The sequence below is a fragment of the Macrotis lagotis genome, chromosome 4 (assembly GCF_037893015.1).
Source record: "Macrotis lagotis isolate mMagLag1 chromosome 4, bilby.v1.9.chrom.fasta, whole genome shotgun sequence".
NCBI classification, from domain to species: domain Eukaryota; kingdom Metazoa; phylum Chordata; class Mammalia; order Peramelemorphia; family Peramelidae; genus Macrotis; species Macrotis lagotis.
In genome coordinates this window covers 18884694-18893643 of record NC_133661.1, presented here as the reverse complement: position 1 = coordinate 18893643, position 8950 = coordinate 18884694, and positions in this window count along the sequence as shown.

Here is an 8950-nt window from a genome sequence, read left to right as displayed (position 1 = left end):
GGGAGTTTCCCCTTCTATCTCTGGATCAACGATCCTGAATGTCTGTGGATTTTACCAATAGGCTTTAATTCAATGGACGGTTGAAGGAGCTGGCGATGGAAAGGACCTTAGAAAGGCAGCATCACCTAGTAGAAACTATGTTAGATTTTGGAGTCTGAGAAAATCTGTTCTTCTCCTGACTCTGCCAGTTTTTATTACCTATGTTACCTTGGACAAGTCACTAGCTCACACAATGGGTGGAGTATTGGATGTGGAGTCAGGAAAATCTGAGTTCCAATTTTACCTCAAAACCTATTGGTTGGGAGGCTAGGTGGTGCAGTAGATAGAGTACCAGCCTGGAGTCAGGAGGACCTGAGTTCAAATCTGACCTCAGACACTTAATACTTACCTAGCTGTGTGGCCTTGGGCAAGCCACTTAACCCCATTGCCTTGCCAAAAAAACCCTATTGGTTGTGTGGTCAAGTGACTTAACCTCTCAGTCTGCTGGGGACACCACAGAAATTGGCAAACCCAACAAATCAGGACTTGTTTTGTGGGTTTGTTCATGATCTAGACTTTAAAAGTGGCATAGAAAATGGGAATAATGCAGATAAAACTCACAAGTGGATGCTCCCATTTCAGAGAGTTGGCTGTTCAACATTTATCAGCACACTACAGTACATTTTCCTCACTAGTAATAGCATATTTCGTAGGTTCAGTGAAGATCAAATAAAAATACTTATGTAAAGTGCTTTTAAAAAATTTAAAGGATTGTATAAATATTATTGTTGTCATCAGCAATCTTTCTGGGTTTCAGTATCTCAACTGGAAAGCAGAGATGGTTTCTAAGATATGGTCTAACTCTAAATCTGTGATCCTATGAGGCTACTTAGACTAACCCCTTCTTTTGACAAATGAGGAAACTGAGGTCCAGAAAAGGACATGATTTGCCTCAGTTTATGCAAATAGTGAATGGGAGAGCCAGAATTTGTTCTCAGGTCTTCTGTCTCTACATCCAGTATCCCTCCCATAGTGTGATATAGTCAATCTACCAGAAAACCTTTATTAAGCACCTAAGAAGCCCCATGTGTCCTCTGTGATCCCCATGTGAGAAGAGGAGCAGCTCCTCTCTTGGGATCAGGCTGATTGGGGGAGAAGCCAGCTCTTTATCAGTGGCAGAACATAACCTCTCCAAGTAAGCCCAAATTACAGGAGGCTTTCTTGCATTTGTTGCATTTACAAGTTTGGAAATCTTTATTAAAATACACTGTCAGCTGGAGCCAGAAAGAAAACCCTTGTTTCTTAAGGTGACAGCAGGAGTTGTGGACATCTGGGGGGTGGGAAGAGGGGATGGAAATGAAAGGAACTTGTGAAGATAGAGGGGGTTCATGGCAGCAGCTTGGCTGTGGTAGATGTGGTAGAACTCATCTCAAGGCAGAGATCCTCTTTTATAGGATTATATGTCTCCTCTGACTTAAAGAGAGGGCCCTGATGGCAAAGGGAAAGTATTTTCACCTGAAGAATTGGGACTGTAAGATAAGTCAGCATAGGTAGGGAAGAAGACCTTGAAAGGAAGGACTAGTGTTTATCCCCTGAAAGAAATTTGAGATGGGACCCAACCTAATCCAGATTAGCTATTGTGAGTTGCCTTAATAGCCCAATAGGTAGCAGAAAAACTATTCTAATTAGTCTCCCATATAGTATCCTCAAAAATGGATTATTTGTGTTTGATTCCTAAATCCAACCTTGTTTGCCCTCGTCAATCGTCAGTCAGCCACCAAGAATTTATTCAGTGCCAACACTATACTAAGCAATCACGGCTCTGCCCTGCTTTTATAAATTGACTGTTGATGTCAGGTGATCCAGGGTCAGACCTTAAGGGATTACTGAATTATCAACACCGTAGTAGTGAAACTCCATTGAAAGTATATTGTAATTTTATTTTTAAAAATTATTTTATTTTCAATTTAAGGAAACAAATGAGCATTTCTATGATATAGTATAGGAAAAAAAGATGATTGTATATGAAACTGCAAGTCTATTTACAATTTGCTATTCCTTTTAAATATGCAATAAAATGATGTCAATTTCTCCTTTTATAATTTTCATTGTAATTTTTAAAAAATCTACATATTTACTTCTTGAATTTGTTTCATTTAAAAAAATATTTTCACCCATTTGTACATGCATATTTCCAAGTTACAAAATTTCCCTCCACTTTCCCTTCCCACCCCCCTTCCCCTCAGTAGAGAACAGCCAGGTTAGCATTTTACATACATATTTTGTTAAACATATTTAAAAATTAGTCATTTTTGGCATGAGAAATTAGGATTAAGGGAAAGAGGTGCATAAGAGATAATTTTTATAAAGTGTTCATAAGATTCAGTAGGGGTGTTTTTTTTTCCTGTGTGATTTGTTTTGTTTTGTTTTTCTGCCCTCTGGTTGGGGATAATATAGACCATGACTAGTCAAATCCAGTTGGTCTAACTCTCTAACTGTCGAGAGGAGCTGCTTCCATCAAGGTTGTTCATCTCAAAATGTTGTTGATGTGGACATTATTCTCTTGACTCTATTCCTTTCACTCCTTATCTATTTACTTTTCAACTATTTATTGATTAGTTGTAACTCTGTGAATGACCACAGAAAAGTGATCTCATTGGAATTCATTCTGCCTTTGTCCCCACTTAGGATACTGTCCTGTTTTATGTTTGTCCATGGAAAACCCATCTAGTCTTGAAGGGCTAGCTTATATAGACTTGATGTGTGTGAGTGTGTGTGTGTGTGTGTGTGTGTGTGTGTGTGTGTGTGTATGCGATATATATATATATATGTATATATATATATAACATAGCTTCTATGGATATATTATATTTATGTCTATTATATATTATGCATAATGTATCTATAATATAATATATGTATATACATACTTTATATATGTAATAAATATTATATCTATAAAGCAACCCAATTCATCCAAAGGCACTTCTGTGATCTCTTCCCATCTCAGTGATTCCTCTGAGCTTGGTACCTTTCTCATGCCCTTTTCAGAATCTTGTTAGGGCTGTAGCTTTGGGCTCTGTTCTAGAATATCACCAGGAGGTAGCACATGGTGTCATATAAAAGATATTTAGTTGTGGAATTTGAATTCAAATTCTGGCTCTGTCATATCCCACTTTTGTTTCCTCATATAAGCATTTTACTCTCTCAATTTTAGTTTCCTCATTTGTAAAGTGAAGGGGTCAGAATGAAGAGTAATCCTGGGATCTTTGAAGGTTCCTGTGATCCTTTTTGGAGCTTGTGAGGTCAAGACTTTTTTTATAGTAATATTAAGGCATTTTAATTACTAATTTGGAAAATATTGATTGATGCTGCTTAGAGAAACAAAAGCTCTCTCAAAGTGGATAAAGATGAATTGAAACCACAAAGTTTGAGAACCATGCTAGAAGATCCCAGAAGTTTCTTTTAATTTCAAGTTTGATGATCAAATCTTTTTTTTTCTAACACATCATAAATTTCCCATACCACATCACTCATCTTTATCTTGTGTATGGTCAGCACTATATTGTTTGAAGAGGTAAGGTGTTCTCCAAAGCAAGAGGAAGAATGACTGATTGGCTTCTTTTTATGTCCAAAGTGGGCTACTTCTCTTTCATTCAGTGTGTTTTCATTGCAATATTCCTAAACCCAGAGAAAATATTCAGTGATCCCTTTAGTGTCTCAGCAGAAGCAAAAGTGCAGAAAACATTAAAGAGTCAGTAAACTGAGAAACTGGATGGGATGGAAGGGCTCCATCAGATTCAGTTACTTCATGGTGTCTGTGCTGAGACCAAGGGTAGTCCTTGATTTCTATAAATAAATTCTTTGAGTGTGGATAAGAAGGAAAGTCTATATATTATATTATATTACATTTTATACTATATTATTATATTATATATTTTATATATTATATTCATATCATATTATTTATATTATATTAATTAGATCATATTACACTATACTATACCATATTACACTATACCATATTACACTATACTATACTATATTACATTATACTATACTATATTGCATTATATTGCACTATATTGCATTATATTGTATTATATTGCATTATGTTGCATTATATTCCATTATATTGCACTATATTGCATTATATTGCATTATATTATTATATTAATCAATTATACTCTAGTTCAAGGTATACCCATGGGTGGGATTTATTAGGAAATTCATAGAGCAAGCAATCCAAGAACCCTATCTGTAACCAAGGACCTGTAATCTGACCTTGTAACCTGTAATCAGGGCTTTGCTTCAAGGAAGCAAAAATGAAGAGAGGGCAATAATTTAACATGGGTTGTCCACCAGTACAAAAGTCAGCACAGAAACTATTACTCAATAGAATCTGTATTAATTAGCTCTCATCTTATTTTCACATTTTCAATTACAAAGTTGATTTCACGGTACTTTGTGTTTCATTTTTCTAGTACAAAAATGATTAGTTATGACCCTTAGGGAGGAGAATGGATAATAGAACAGATGATTGTCACTTCTCCCGCGTCTCCTTCCTTCTGGCCTTCTGTACAGTGTCAAAGTGGGGTCTTCTGTAATGAGACTCGGATAATGGGAACAGATGCGATCTCCAAGGCCGGATGAGGCAAACTTGAGGTCCCACTTGGTTTTTGGGTCTGGATGCCTTTAGTTTGGGGTCTGGGATTACCCTTCCAGAGAGTCCTAATGTCCATTCTCTCTATGTCCCCTCCCACTAAGTCGCATATGATGGCAGTGACTTGATGACTACAGGTATATTGTTTAGCATTTTATAAGAATGAGAACTAACTCTTAGCTAATCAGATAAAAAGAAACTCTTGAATTGGGATTGCAAAATACCTACCTTTACAGGTCCAGTTTGACTGAATTGGGGAACTTAGAGAATTCTACAGAAGTTAGCCAGTCAATGATATTAAGAGAAATTTATTTGGCATATTTTAACACCCAGGAATAGAGGTTCTTCAATGGAGTCATCTAGAATGAGGGAGATGAAAGAAATCAGAGGAGGGGCAAGGGTCCATGTATGTCATTTAAAATACAAGGAAGCAGGATATAACTATGAGTCACTGAAGGACACAATGGGCCTTGAGGGAAGATGATCTTGAGGTAAGAGAAGAAAGAGGAAAGATGATTGCAGAAGTCTTATTTTAGACTCTGCACTTTACTTTGCACATCTGTAAAATGGGGACCTTGGACTCAGTGGATGATAAGGTTTCTTTCAGCTCTGAATATCTAATCCTACTCATGACTCTAGGACCTGAGGTTATACCTAGTCTTGGCTCCTTTCCCCTGTTCATTGTGGGCTCTGCTGGATTGTCATACACAAAAATGTTGTGGAAAAGGACCAACTCCTTTCTGGAGAATGACACGGTCTTGCTTAGATGGTTTCTTTTCCCTGGTGCTACTGGCAGGTAAGTCTTAATGAACTGTGAAGCTACGAGTTTCCAATTAAGACAGATTCCATAGATGAGAGTATCTAGAGACTTGACCAGATGGGAAAATCAGGCAGAGGGAGGGGGCCTATTAGACACAGAGAGATGCTGTAAAGGGAAAGGCAGAGGTTTTTCAGATTTTCACACTAACTAAGCATTGATATTCATTTTTCCATTTAATTCTGAATCATTTTATGATGTTGGGGAAAGAGAATAAGATTTAGTATCTGATAACCTTGGGATAAGTGATAGCTCCGGGGTGCATTCTTTTCTCATCTCTCCTCTCTCCTCTAGAATTTCTCTCCTTCAGTATGTACCTTCTTCTATATGGAGGCATTTCACATTCTAGTGACTATTCCCTTATTGTCTTGCATTTAACTAGCCTGTGTTTATTTCTATTTTTCTTGATTTTTATTCCTTGTTTGTCTACATATGCACAAATATCCCACATCCTCAGGTGTGGGGCTTATTTCCTTCTGTGTTTGTATCCCACATAGCCAGAGTAGTCCTGGTAGACAGGAGGAACTTAAATAGTGGCTAATGATTGATTGAGTTGTGACCCTGGGCTTGTCACATTTCTTCTTTAGTATTTAGAAAAGACTCATTTATAAACTCAGAGGCGTGAATTCACAGTCTCTTCTAGCTCCTTCCAGATCCAACCTTCACTGATGTTCACTTTCTAAATAACCTAGTTGTCTCTAAGTCTAACTCTCATCCTCTTCCCTGCCACCATTGACCTCGCTCAGTCCAGTATGGGTCTGGTTTGACCCAACGTTGGTCTGTCTTGGAGTCCATACTTTACATTCATGAAGTATTAGGTATTTAGAATTTAAATTGTTTCATGCTCCACTTGGTTCTTCCTATCTACCAAAGAGTTGCTCCTGTGCAGCTACAGATATGGTCATAACTAACCAATAAAGATGCAGATGCCAAACTGATTTATTTTCCAAACTCTGTCCTCCTAAGTACATTGAGTGAATCAGATTTTCACAGATAGTTGACTACTGTACTGGAAATGATAAGAAGCAAAAGAGTTATTCAGGCACAGATATTAAAATAGCCACATTGCTACAGGCTCTGAAGCTTGAACTGGTTTTTTCCCTTTTGGGGAGGTAGATAAAATAAGTGTGTGTGTGTGTGTGTGTGTGTGTGTGTGTGTGTGTGTGTGTGTGTGTGTGTGTATGTGTGTGTGTGTGTAGTATATGTATGGAGAAGTGACTAGTGAGGGTGGAAAAAAACCAAGTGTGTAATGATGTCTAAGTTTCTGAGTCTCATGAAATTTGATTCTCCTTTTGATAGCATCATAGATTCTGAAGTTTAGAGTCCAACTCCCTAATTTTACAGATAAGGTAACTGAGGTTCAAAGAAATCAAGGGAATTGTCAAGCAGAGGCCACCCAGATAATAAAAGGAAGAGTTGGGAATTGAATCCAGACATCTGCCTTGTATATCGTTCACTCTACTAACCTACCTACTTTGGAAACCTAGAGAGGTAGTTAAATGGCTTGTGAACAGAACTTACCCCAGGAAAATTACATTTTTTTCTCTGAAAGAACAATGAATATCATTATACATTTGAGCATGCTGCTTAGACATGCCTCATCTGCTTGGTTTTATTCAATCTTTACTGAGGAGACATTGCTTGAGACAGGGTAACACAAGGGCTCAGATTCAACCTATAGAACTGGCTGGGAAAAGTGATGAACTGGGCCCAGTTTGTCTTTCCTGTTCCTCCAGGACATTTTCTTTGTGTTCTACCACCCCACAGGAGCCATGTAGGTCATCCATTCTGCGCACTCTGCATGTCTCTCCTTTCTTTATCAAGGCATCAATTAATGCTATTCTCTTGCCTAAAAAAAGAAGTCTATACTCCTGTTCTATTCTTCCTGTCCTTTTACTCACTTCTGATTCCTTTGGAATCTGGTTTCTAATTTCATCATTCTACTGAACTGGTGGTCTCCCAAGATTTCTGATCTGTCTTCTATATCTCACCTTCCCTCCTTTCTCTTCTTACTTTGTTCTCTAATAGCATGAATTTTATTTTTGAGTTGTGAGTTAAATTTTATATATTTCAATGAATAAAAAATTGATCTCTTCTTTTCATGCCCCTGCAAATGGAAAGAAAAAGAAAGCACAATCCTCCTAATATATATATATATATATATATATATATATATATATATATATATATATATGTAGTTAAGAAAAATAAATTTCCACATTGAATGTTTCCAAAAACGCCCTATTATGCACTCTGGTTCCTCTGTCAGGAGGTAGGTAACATTCCAGACCTATGGAATCATGATTGGTCATTAGGTTGATCAAAATTCTTATGCCTTCCAAAGTTGTTTGTTTGTATAGTAATGATATTGTAAAAATCGATTTTTTTAACTTCCTACTTCCCAGGGATGTTGTAAGAAATAAATGTGATAACCGTATTTTGAAAATCTTAGAAGTTTGTTTAAATAAGTTAGTTATTCATTAATTGAATTACATTTTCAAATACCATATAATAGCTACCGTTATATGATATATAATATATATTATTTAATTGTGAATTAAATAAATTAGCGTTATTATTATTGACACGTGCCCCCTTTCATTGACTACAAGACACTAATCTAATCTATTTCTCAGATTACTGAGAGATGCCAAATTCCCCTGAAGCCTATCAAGGATTCACCATTTAGTGAATAGAAAGTCCTAATTCTCTTAAGGCCTTATTGAACCATACGATGCTAATACATTTTGATGGATAATTCAAGGTCTAATGTTATATCAACTGTTTATAATCCTAGAGGCCTAAACAATAGGTGGCAAACAATCAATAGCTTGAACATTAAATTTTATGTAGGTCCTAAAGACATTTAGTTGTGGTTTATAGGATGTATTCCCCTTTTATCATCGTAAAAATCAATATGTGGATATGGAATTAATTTGACTCCATTTTAAACTTAAGTAAAAATGAGATTGGACCAGGGCTTGCACAGAATTGGTCCTTTAGCACAAGTTTGGGGGTAATAAATAGATGAGAACACCAAGGGATATTTAAAAGTTATATTTTTTTTTATTAGTGCCAGGTATGATGATGAATACCTGCCAGCTCTGCTACTGGAGAGGCCAATGCAGATGGATCACTTGAGCTCAGAAATTCTGATCTGTAGCAGGGCTCACATGAATCAGGTATCCTCACTGAATTCAACATCAATGTGGTGAGACCCTAGGAGAGGTTAGCCACTAGGCTGCTTCTGGAGGGGCCAATGGGCCCATGTTGGAAATTGAGCAGATTAAAGCTTCCTTGCTGATAAGCAAGACTTGTGCCTTGCCACTGCTAAGTTGAATGAGATAAAGAGGCCCAATATGAAACAAAACAAAAACAATGAAATAGAACAAGCCATTTTGAAAAAAATAGTGACCTGCTCTATTTGCAGAGAACCCTGGAAATGCTACCTAATCTTCTCAATACTGATATAATATGAATTTGACCCAACC